Source organism: Myotis daubentonii, chromosome 7 (genome assembly GCF_963259705.1).
Source record: "Myotis daubentonii chromosome 7, mMyoDau2.1, whole genome shotgun sequence".
NCBI lineage: Eukaryota > Metazoa > Chordata > Mammalia > Chiroptera > Vespertilionidae > Myotis > Myotis daubentonii.
The window spans coordinates 11,408,135-11,417,923 of record NC_081846.1 but is presented as its reverse complement, the minus strand read 5'-3'; the positions used below and the strand labels follow the sequence as shown (position 1 = coordinate 11,417,923).

The following is a 9,789-nucleotide window of genomic DNA, read 5'->3' as shown; positions in this document are numbered from 1 at the left end:
GATTTGGGCTACAGAAGGGAGGCTTTCTTCTGGAAAGTAGTTAAAGATTAGTTGTTCTCAGGGGAACGATGAAAGATCAGCATTCACTTTCTGTGCCCAAAATTAATTCTTACCCCCTCCCTTCACTAAAGGGAAGAGGGAAAGAGGAGCAAGATCCTGGTTGAAGGCTTAAAGTGTTCAGATATTTAGAAACAGAAACTGAGATGCCATGAAAGAGCCTCCAGTCCTAAAGCATCCAGCTCTGAGGTCAGTGAATGCTGTGTTTGGTGCTTCCCCAGGCATCTGGCTGCCAGAGAGAGATATTTTAAGTCATGGCAAGGCCATGTGGCAACCTCAAAAACCACACCCTTTGAATATCAGCTTCCTCCATCAACAAGTCTGAGATGGTGCAAGAAATAAAGGCTGTGCTATGGGGATATACTAGTAGGTCCCACTGAAATGCTGTTGCCTTTTTTAAAAAAAAGATTAGTAAGTTCCTTGAATTTTTATTTACTAAATGTTCTGCTAAAAACTGGAAAAGCCCAATTTGGATGTTTTCAAATGTCCAGATGTGTCCTAGATACAGCTTAGATGTCAGCAAGAGGTTTGAATTGATTTAAATATGAGAGGTTTTTTCACTGCAAAAATATCTCTTCTGAATTATATAGTCTTTCATGTGACCCTTGGAGGAAATAGGGGAGAAAAGTAGAGTTACTAGGTGTACCGGTTAATAATGCGGATTTTGTAATCAAAGAAAACACAATAATTTCAAGAGAAACATCAAAAGTGCTTTATTCAAAGTAATGTCCATTGCTAGCTACACATTTCCCCCATCTTTCATATTTGTGGATACCGTCCCAATAGAACTTTTCTTGTTTTAAGGCAAACCATTCAGAGACCCAATTTTCCACTTGTTCGTACGTTTTGAAGTGCTGCTCAGAAAGTACGTGTGCCATTGATCGGAACAAGTAGTAATCTGAAGGAGCAAGGTCCGGTGAATAGAGCGAATGGGTTAATACTTCCCAGGCAAGATCTTTTAATGTGTCTTTAACTGGTTTTGAAGTGTGTGATGATGCATCATCAGGAAGCAAAATTACTTTGTCATGTCTTCTGGAACATTCTGGTTGTTTCATGATCAAAGCATGGTTCAAATTGATTATTTGTTGTTGGTAGCGATCAGTATCAACGGTTTCACCTGGTTTTAGAAGCTCATAATACACCACACCTTCCTCATCCCACCAAACGCATAACATTGTCTTCTTTCTGAAGCGATTTGGCTTTTCAGCCTATGTTGATGGTTGACCTGGATCAACCCATGATTCTGTGCATTTGGGATTCTCAAAATAAATCCACTTTTTGCCGCCAGTCACAATTCGATGCAAAAAAGACTTTCTTGCATGCTGTTGAAGCAACATTTTACTGATGACTTTTCGGTTTTCCATTTGTCTTTGGTTCACTTGATGTGGCACCCATTTTCCTTCCTTTAAAATCTTTCCCACTGCTTGTAAATTATCGGAAATTGTTTGCTGAGCAATGTTTAATCTCTCCGCAAGTTGTTTTTGAGTTTGACACGCATCTTCGTCCAATAATGCTTGTAATTGTTGGTCTTCAAACTTTTTCAGTTGACCTGGACATTCTTCATCTTTCACATCGAAATCATCACTATTAATGCGTTTAAACCAGCGTTCACAAGTATCTTGAGATGGAGCATGTTCACCATAAGCTTTCCAAAGTATTCAGCAGCACTTTTCTTCAAAATGAAGTAATGAATTAAAACTCCCCACAAATGCTCTTTTTTTGGCATGAAATTCGACATTTTTAAGCGTAAAAATTTCTATGATGTTAACACCTTCAGAAAATTTGACATATGAAGTTTTGAAGCATGCTGTCAATACAACAAAATAAGATACATATCAAATCGCATATATATCAACATATGTATAATTCCAGCTATTGAAAAAATCTGCATTATTAACTGGTATACCTAGTAAATGAAAATAAACATTTTTTGCTGTTTCAGTTAACAACATATGAGAGGACGTTATACTGTTATATGCCAATTGTAATTAATACACCAGAAGTCTGCGGGTTTGATTCCCAGTCAGAGTACATATCTAAGTTGCGGGTTTGATCCCAAGTCAGGGCAGGTACAGGACAACAAATCCACGTTTCTCTCTCACATCGATGTTTCTTTTTCTCTCACTCCCCTTCATCTCTCTCTAAAAAAAAATCAATGAAAACATATCCTCAAGTCTTAGATTATAAACATCTTGGGGACAAGAACCATTCTTGCACTTTCTCCCAGAATATAGCACACTCTTCTACATAGAAGAAGGAATAGTAACTATAAAATATACACTGTTGGTCCATTTTTAGGATAAGGAAGCATGATTTTGTTTCATGGGTATTTTATTTTTCTTCTTTAAACTAAAGGGGTTGCTTGTCCTAATAATATTAGACTCACATATAGAAAGACAATTTATCTAGAATGTGCAAGCAAAATCTCTCCTCTCCAAAGAGCTAGAGGACCAGCAAATATAGGATGATTCAGTTTAGTAGATCTGATATTGCATATTTCTAATTTTGCTTTAGTTAGAGACAGATTTGACCACTCCCCCGTCTCTTTTAATGATTTGCTGTGAATAAATCCTTGAAGAGTCATATAACCCATGCCCATCCTCAAAATATACCAACTCTTCCATTAAGTCTAGGAAGAAAATCCATTATCCTAGTGTACTTATATATAATGGTAAAGGCCATCAAAACATGAGCCAGTGTTCACAATGCCTAATAAGAACCTTACTAAAATAGTTTCCTCTCTTTGCTACTTCATGTGAGAGAGAGGACATCTGATCATGAGCCAAAATCTCGTTGACTTGAAGAGCAATTCTTGTCAGGGGTCCCAGGTCAGGAATAGATTATTACTGCTACATCTGTGGCAGGCCTTTGAAAATACAAAGCCATAAAGGACAGATTAGTGCCAATTTTTTTTTTAAATAATGCTAAATGTGTTTAGGCACCAGAACTAAAATCTAAGAGTCAGAACCTAAGCCTTAAGGATCCAATTCTTGTTTTCTGTAACAGAAAAGTAAATTACTCTCCAAGTAAAACAACCTCCTGTTTTCTGAATCAGTGGTTCTCAAAGTATAGAGCCCCCAAATTAGCAGCATTAGCATCACCTATGAACTGGTTAGAAATGCAAATTATCAGGCCCTATCCAAGACCTACTAAGGCAGAAACTGGGGGTGGGGCCCAACAATCATGTTTCACAGGCCCTCCAGGAGATTCTGGTGCGCAGTAAAATTTGAGAACCACTGCTCTAGATAAGACCAAAGTGTGGTATATGGACCAGGGCATCAACATCCTCAGAGAACTTGTTAGAAATGCAGACTCTCAGGCCCCACAGACCTACCGGATCAGAAACCACATTCAACAGGATGACCAACTGATCTGTATATACATTAAAGCTTGAGCAGCACCATCAAGGATGAAACTGAGAAAATCAATAATCGGAATAAATAAATTAAATAAATAACAAGTACTTCTTCCTCATTTAATTTACTTTCCTCACCACTCTCAGTACCTGGTGGGCCACATATTACAATTTCCATCTCACATGTGAGACACAGGAGACTGGATGATCACCCTGATGTCACAAAGCCAGCAAGCAGAAGAGCCAAGATTTAAATACAAGAAATTTGACTCTGAAATCTAGGCTCTTAGTCACCACCAATAACTATTCTGCTTATAACTCCAGTAGGGGTTTTGTTGTTGTTTTTTACCACATCACATTGCCTCTCTATTGGCAATTTCATTCATGAGTAACCAATCTAAGCCTTTTCCTAAAACTAAAAATAATATATATCCATTTTAGTTGAACAAATGTTTATTAAAGTCTGTTTTATAACAAACAACCCTGACCTTGTGGAGTTTATAGTGCTAGGCCAATAAGAGTAAGTGCTCAATAAATATTTGCTGAACCAATCCATCAGTGAATCACTTTTTTATAATATGCTAAGTGATAAGGAGCAAAGATGAGACACCTGTACACTTTCTGGATATTAAGACGTTTCCTGTAAATGATGTATGCTGAGCTGAACCCATACAGAGAAGAAGGGTCAACCAGACAAAGAATGAGGGTAGGAGATCCCGGGCATGCTAAGAGCTTGGGCTTTATCATGGGATTATAAGATTCACTAAAGTACTTAAGGGGAGATATGGACTTAAATCGATATGTATGCATGCATATATACATAGTTATACATAATAAATTCAAAATATCAAGAATGAAGCCCCCAAAGCAATCAGATCTTGAAGTCTAAAACTACACCATAGGATTTAGCTTACTATTGATCATATTCTGCCAGAGGGTAGAAATGTGTGGTTTGTAATTGTTGTCTTACCTCCCTACATCTGGGAATGAAGAGAAAGGGATTCATACCGGTTGTCTGCGGGAGGGACAAGGTCCAAAAGGAGCTGGAGGAAATGGAGATTTGACCTGGGAACCATCAGAAAAAGAAAAGGGGAGACCTCCCTTAGTTTCATTATCAGCTCTTAGAAAGAATTATAGAAAATAGGAGCAGGACAGCTCAATTTGAGTGAAACATCAGTTTTCTCTTTGACACCTAAGTGATACCTCATTAAGATGTCTGCCCCTGAGAATTCCCCCGAAAAGTGGAATTCTTCTCTTCTTTAGCTTTGTGTGCAATTTTTAAAGTAGATTTTCTTGGAACTTTTACTAAGAATTATAGATATCCCAAGAATAATTTCCATATCTTAGTATCTCTATACAGTAATGGAAGAAAAAACCTATTGTTTTCCTTTCTCTCCTATTTTTGCTTATATCTTGTTTTATCTCAATGTATTAAAATAGATAAAGTAACATTGTTTAAGAAGACAGGGTTACTTGTATTATCCGTTGTATACGTCAAGCTTTTTTCTTCATCAAAGAAACCAAATTTCCTATGTTCTTTATTAGGGCTTCAGTGTTACAGACCTTCCCCTTGAGGTATTTTGTAAAGCACAAAGGGTTCAAAAGAAAAATGCTTTCATTCTCAGTTGCCCAAACCAACCGTCAGACTTGTAAGGCTTCCTCCTCAATAGGGTGTGTTGGAATCTAAACTCGTGTTTGAGGCCAAGCACCCCACAGTCAGGAGTGCAGGGATGGCATTTTTTCTTTGTCCAGACACCATCGGGAATAAGGGACATGACCTTCCCTCCAAAAAGACAGACATGACCCAAGAGATTGTAGGTCCAGCAGAGATAAAAGCAGCCCTCCTTCAGAGGAACCCCTCCACTCCCTAGCCTGTCCTCAGAGAACATCAACAACAGTCTGTGTGAGGGCAAAAGGAAAGGAGGCGAGGGGTGGGGCGGGAAGTGGCCAGTTCACTTCCCACCACATGACAGGAAAGCAACTAGAGAGAATGTCCACCCACCTGCAATAGCCTTGTTTGCCCTTAGTCTCTTTTCATCCTTATCTTGGCATCCCCAGTGAAAAAATAATAGGTCACCCAAATATTTTAATAAAATATTTGGCAAAAGCAGATCCAGAGTATTGGAACTACCTTAAAACAAACCAACACAGCAAAGAGAAACCTCATGTACATTGTTCCTTGGTTCAAACATCAATTCTTGATAGTCTTGTGATATCATAAAAGCATTAACCACATTGAAGAGAATTTTGATGAATAAATGTTTAAGTTACCTATAAATTTTTACCATGTTAGTACAAATATTTTCATGTGTATGTATTTTCTTCAGACTTAATTATATGAGCAAGTAAGGATTTATAGACACAGTTACGGGTCTAGTTTTGAAACTACCTGTGCAAATATTTTGCCAAGTACTAAAGCCAAATAAGGGGATGATCAGTTTAAACAGCATATGAAGTTGTATTGACATTACACCAAATTTATTATCTATTCCAATTACCCCCAAATTTTGGAGACATAGCAAAACTGGTTATTAATGGATTAATAAGCATTTGATAAATGTCATCTGCTTCATTTTCCACGCTTTAGAAAGCCATGTGCTTTGAGGGTGTGTGTTTTTATTAACCTCTTAGCAGTTAGACATTTCTTGGTCATATAAACAAGTGGGTTGTTGAAGAGACTAATATACTAACATTTAGTTTTTTAAATGCAGGGATAGCATTTATCTCTAAGATAAGAAGTTTAAGAAATGACAATACCATACCATGTCAAGTGGCTGATCATGTACTGTGATATTTTATCTCTATGAGCATGGCCCAAAAGTGGACTGTATGAAACCATGAATCCTCCCCTACAATAATACTGAACATTTCAACCACCAAAGTACCACTTTGCCATTGTCCATGGCTGTTCCTTCTGCCTGAAATATTCTCCACCTCCCAAATCCTCTCCACCATTAAATGGAAAAAAGCATTTCAATTTCTGCATTTTCTGTGAAACCTTCTCTGTTCTCTTAGAAATTTCTCCTTTATGAGACTTAGAACTCTGTTACGCTAAAATAAATACATGTTTTTAATAAGCTTACAAGTTTGTGTAGAAATTCTATTTTGTGCCAAATGTTATATTCAGGATATAGAGAATATAAGTTTGTGCCTTGGGGAGCTTCTGCCTGTGAAGGAAGAGAGAGAACATCTAGCTAAATAAATTGTAATAATGTGTGTGCCTTTCTATGCTAGAGATACTCACAGGCACATGGAAGGAGCCCTTAACCTGGCCTGTGGCATCAGGATAACTTTCCAGAGGAGTAACACCTAAGCCTGAGAGGAAGGATTGTTGTCCAGGCAGATCGGGTCATGAAGTGTGTTTCAGAAATAGAGAATCACATAGCAAAAGGCATGAGACACCATGTCCAATTTCAGGAATTCAAGTAAAGTGCCTGGAGTGTAAAGTGCTTTTTAAAAAAATATATTTTTTATTGTTTTCAGAGAGGAAGGGAGAGATAGAAACATCAATGATGAGAGAGCATCACTGATTGGCTGCCTCCTGCACATTCCCTACTAGGGAATCAAGCCCATAACCTGAACATGTGCCCTGGCTGGGAATCAAACCATGACCTCCTGGTTCATAGGTCAACGCTCAACCCCTGAGCCTCACCGGCTGGGCTAAAGTGCTTTTGGGGTGGTGAGACATGAAACTAAAGAGGTAGACAGGCCACATTGGGAAGAACCATTAGTGCCTGTATCAGTCATCTGTTGACACAATGAGACTGCCTAACAAAATATCCCTAAACTGTGAGGCTTAAAACAACAGCCATTTATAATTGCTCTTAAGTCTATAGGTCAGCAGGGTGGCTCTCCTGGTCTCATTTGGGGTCCCTTACATGTCCACAGTCAGAAGTGTGCATTGGGGAGGCACTCCAGCTGACCTTAGCTGAGCCTTCTCATGTGTTTGGGGGTTGGCTGGCTGTCAGGTGGTTTAACTGGTCTTGGCTCTTCTCCACATTCTTATCATATATCTGAAGTAGGTTAGCCTGAGCATGCTCTCATGACACACAGCGATGAAAAAGATAATATGTCCGGCCAGCATGGCTCAGTGGTTGAACGCAGGAGGTCACAGTTCAATTCCTGGTCAGGGCACATGCCTGGGTTTGGGGCACAATCCCCAGTAGGGGGCGTGCAGGAGGCAACTGATCAGTGATTCTCTCTCATCATTGATGTTTCTATCTCTCTCTCTCTCCCTCCCTCTCCTTTCCTCTCTCTGAAATCAATAGAAGTATATTTAATTAAAAAAAAAAAGCTATGGCAAAAGAGCTGACCAGCAATGAAGAAAGAGCGTATGTTTTCTGAAATGTGTAAACATATAAGACATCAAGGTAAGGGTAGTGAACAACTGTCCTCACACCTAGACATGATGCAGAAAGTCCAGCATATAAGCCATGCCTGTGCTATAGCTACTATTATGGACACGAAGAGATAATGCTTTATTATAATGGGGATGGTGGTGTGTTTTGGTCCCTTGAAACCCTTCATTTGCATTGCCAGTAATTCTAGCTCTTGAACATGGAATACAAACAGGAGGCTGAGAACCTTGAATATAACAGAAAGCTTTATACTTTTATTGAAGATCTGGAGAATACATACAGATTTTGGTTATCTGGGCATTCTCTCTCACATGAAGTATAGAATAAGGGAAAGGCTTAATTTAAGGATGGATTCTGCATCCCAGAGGCAATTTTCAGAAATGAGTAGTCAAAGTAAATTAGACCAACCCTAAAGCTGATGTGTCTAACAAAGGACATTATATAATCTCAGATGTTCTCCTTTACTCTAATTTGTGCTTTGAGATGTAACTATCCCTCAGGGTGCCAGAAATAGAAGAGAGTGCTCAAAATTCCCCAAAGTGTTCCTCTCCTCCTGCCTCTCTATCTTCCAACTAAATTGTATTGGCAGCCCTTTTCTGCCCTGAAGGTTTTTGTCTGAACCAGATACAATGCTGGGGCCTCTCTTGGAGAAGCTTTTGCTTCAATAAATTTTATATGAGAAATAAATGTGAGAGCCTCCCGTCTCTGTCAGTCACATTCATTCAAAATAATAGCGCATGCCAGGACCGGAGGTTGTGGGGAGGAAAGAGAGAGGGGGGAGGCGGTAATGTCATGAATTGTTTTCCTGCAGCTGGTACTGCTCAGTAACAACTGTTCATGCAAAACAAAAGATCACTTCAGAAGACCAGAGACAGACAGACAGACAGAGGCCAACAGAAAGAGATCATTATAATCATATTTTAGAGATCAAACAGCTTGAATTATGTTTGCTGGAGCCTATTTAAGTTTCCCAGTTGTTTCATATAAACATTACAATTTAACAAACCATTCCATAATAATATAGTATTAGTGTAATGGCAAATGCATATAAGAGTACCTCCAAGCATCTAGCAGGTTTCTTATCTTCGATTATCTTCCCCGGTGCTGGGGAGGAAAGAGAAAAGATGTTAACACAGGGAGGCAGTATAGCACAGTGGTTAAGAGCACAGCGGTTAAGAGCACAGCCTTGGCATCACATCAGAATCCAGTCCCACCTTTGCCTCTTACTATGTGACCTTTGGACAAGTTTCTTAACCTCTCCAAAGGCTCAGTTTCCTCAACTGTTAAATGGAAGTTGAAAATTGATCCACTTGATGGTTATTGTAAGAATTAAGACAGTGAATGCACATAAGACACTGAGCGCAGTGCCCGGACCCATCAAGAGCACTTAGTAAATGCTTAGTAAATGCTTCGTAATCAATAAATGAAGGAAAAAGTACTTTTTTGTAGACCTCTCATTTTCTGTCCTCATCCCATCCCCAATCTAAGCAGAACGAGGGGAAGTTTTTGGAAGTAGCTGCAGCAAGTCGTGTCAGATTGCTAAAGGAGAATGAGAGGTTCCAATATGCCCGACTCAGCTCTGCTGTTGGATCAAAGGCCTGTTACACAGCTGTGCTTGCTGCAGAGGATTCCTTCCCTCACCCTCCTTCCCCAACCCCACCCTGGGCAGGTCTCTGGTCACACAGCAGCCACCACGCCTGTCCACATGGGAGGTGAGTATTACATGTCTGCACCCAGGTAATTCTTGGAAGTAAGGATTACACAACTTTTATGTAGGGACTCAGTCCCCAGGGGCAAAAGTCCATAGTGATAACAAGAGACAGGTGTGGAGGGCAGGGCAGAAGACTTCTGAAAAATCTTTTTTTTAAATATATTTTTATTGATTTCAGAAAGAAAGGGAGAGGAAGAAAGAGATGGAAACATCAATGATAAGAGAGAATCATTGATGGCTGCCTCCCGCACGCCCCACACTAGAGATTGAGCCCAAAACCCAGGCATATATCCTGACTAGGATTTGAA

General features: G+C 39.4%; 1 long non-coding RNA gene across 2 annotated transcripts; it reads right to left on the bottom strand.

Annotated features, from left to right (window-relative positions):
• Window positions 1-699: 699 nt before the first annotated feature.
• LOC132237909 (uncharacterized) lies at window positions 700-9,467 on the bottom strand. Of its 2 annotated transcripts, none has more exons than XR_009453691.1 (3): window positions 8,828-9,467; window positions 2,783-2,923; window positions 700-2,198 (listed from the first exon to the last, which is right to left on the bottom strand). It is a non-coding gene; the product is annotated as an uncharacterized LOC132237909 (long non-coding RNA). The 2 variants fall into 2 exon arrangements; XR_009453692.1 differs by lacking the exon at window positions 8,828-9,467 and adding an exon at window positions 3,551-3,884.
• Between the last annotated feature and the right edge of the window lie 322 nt (window positions 9,468-9,789).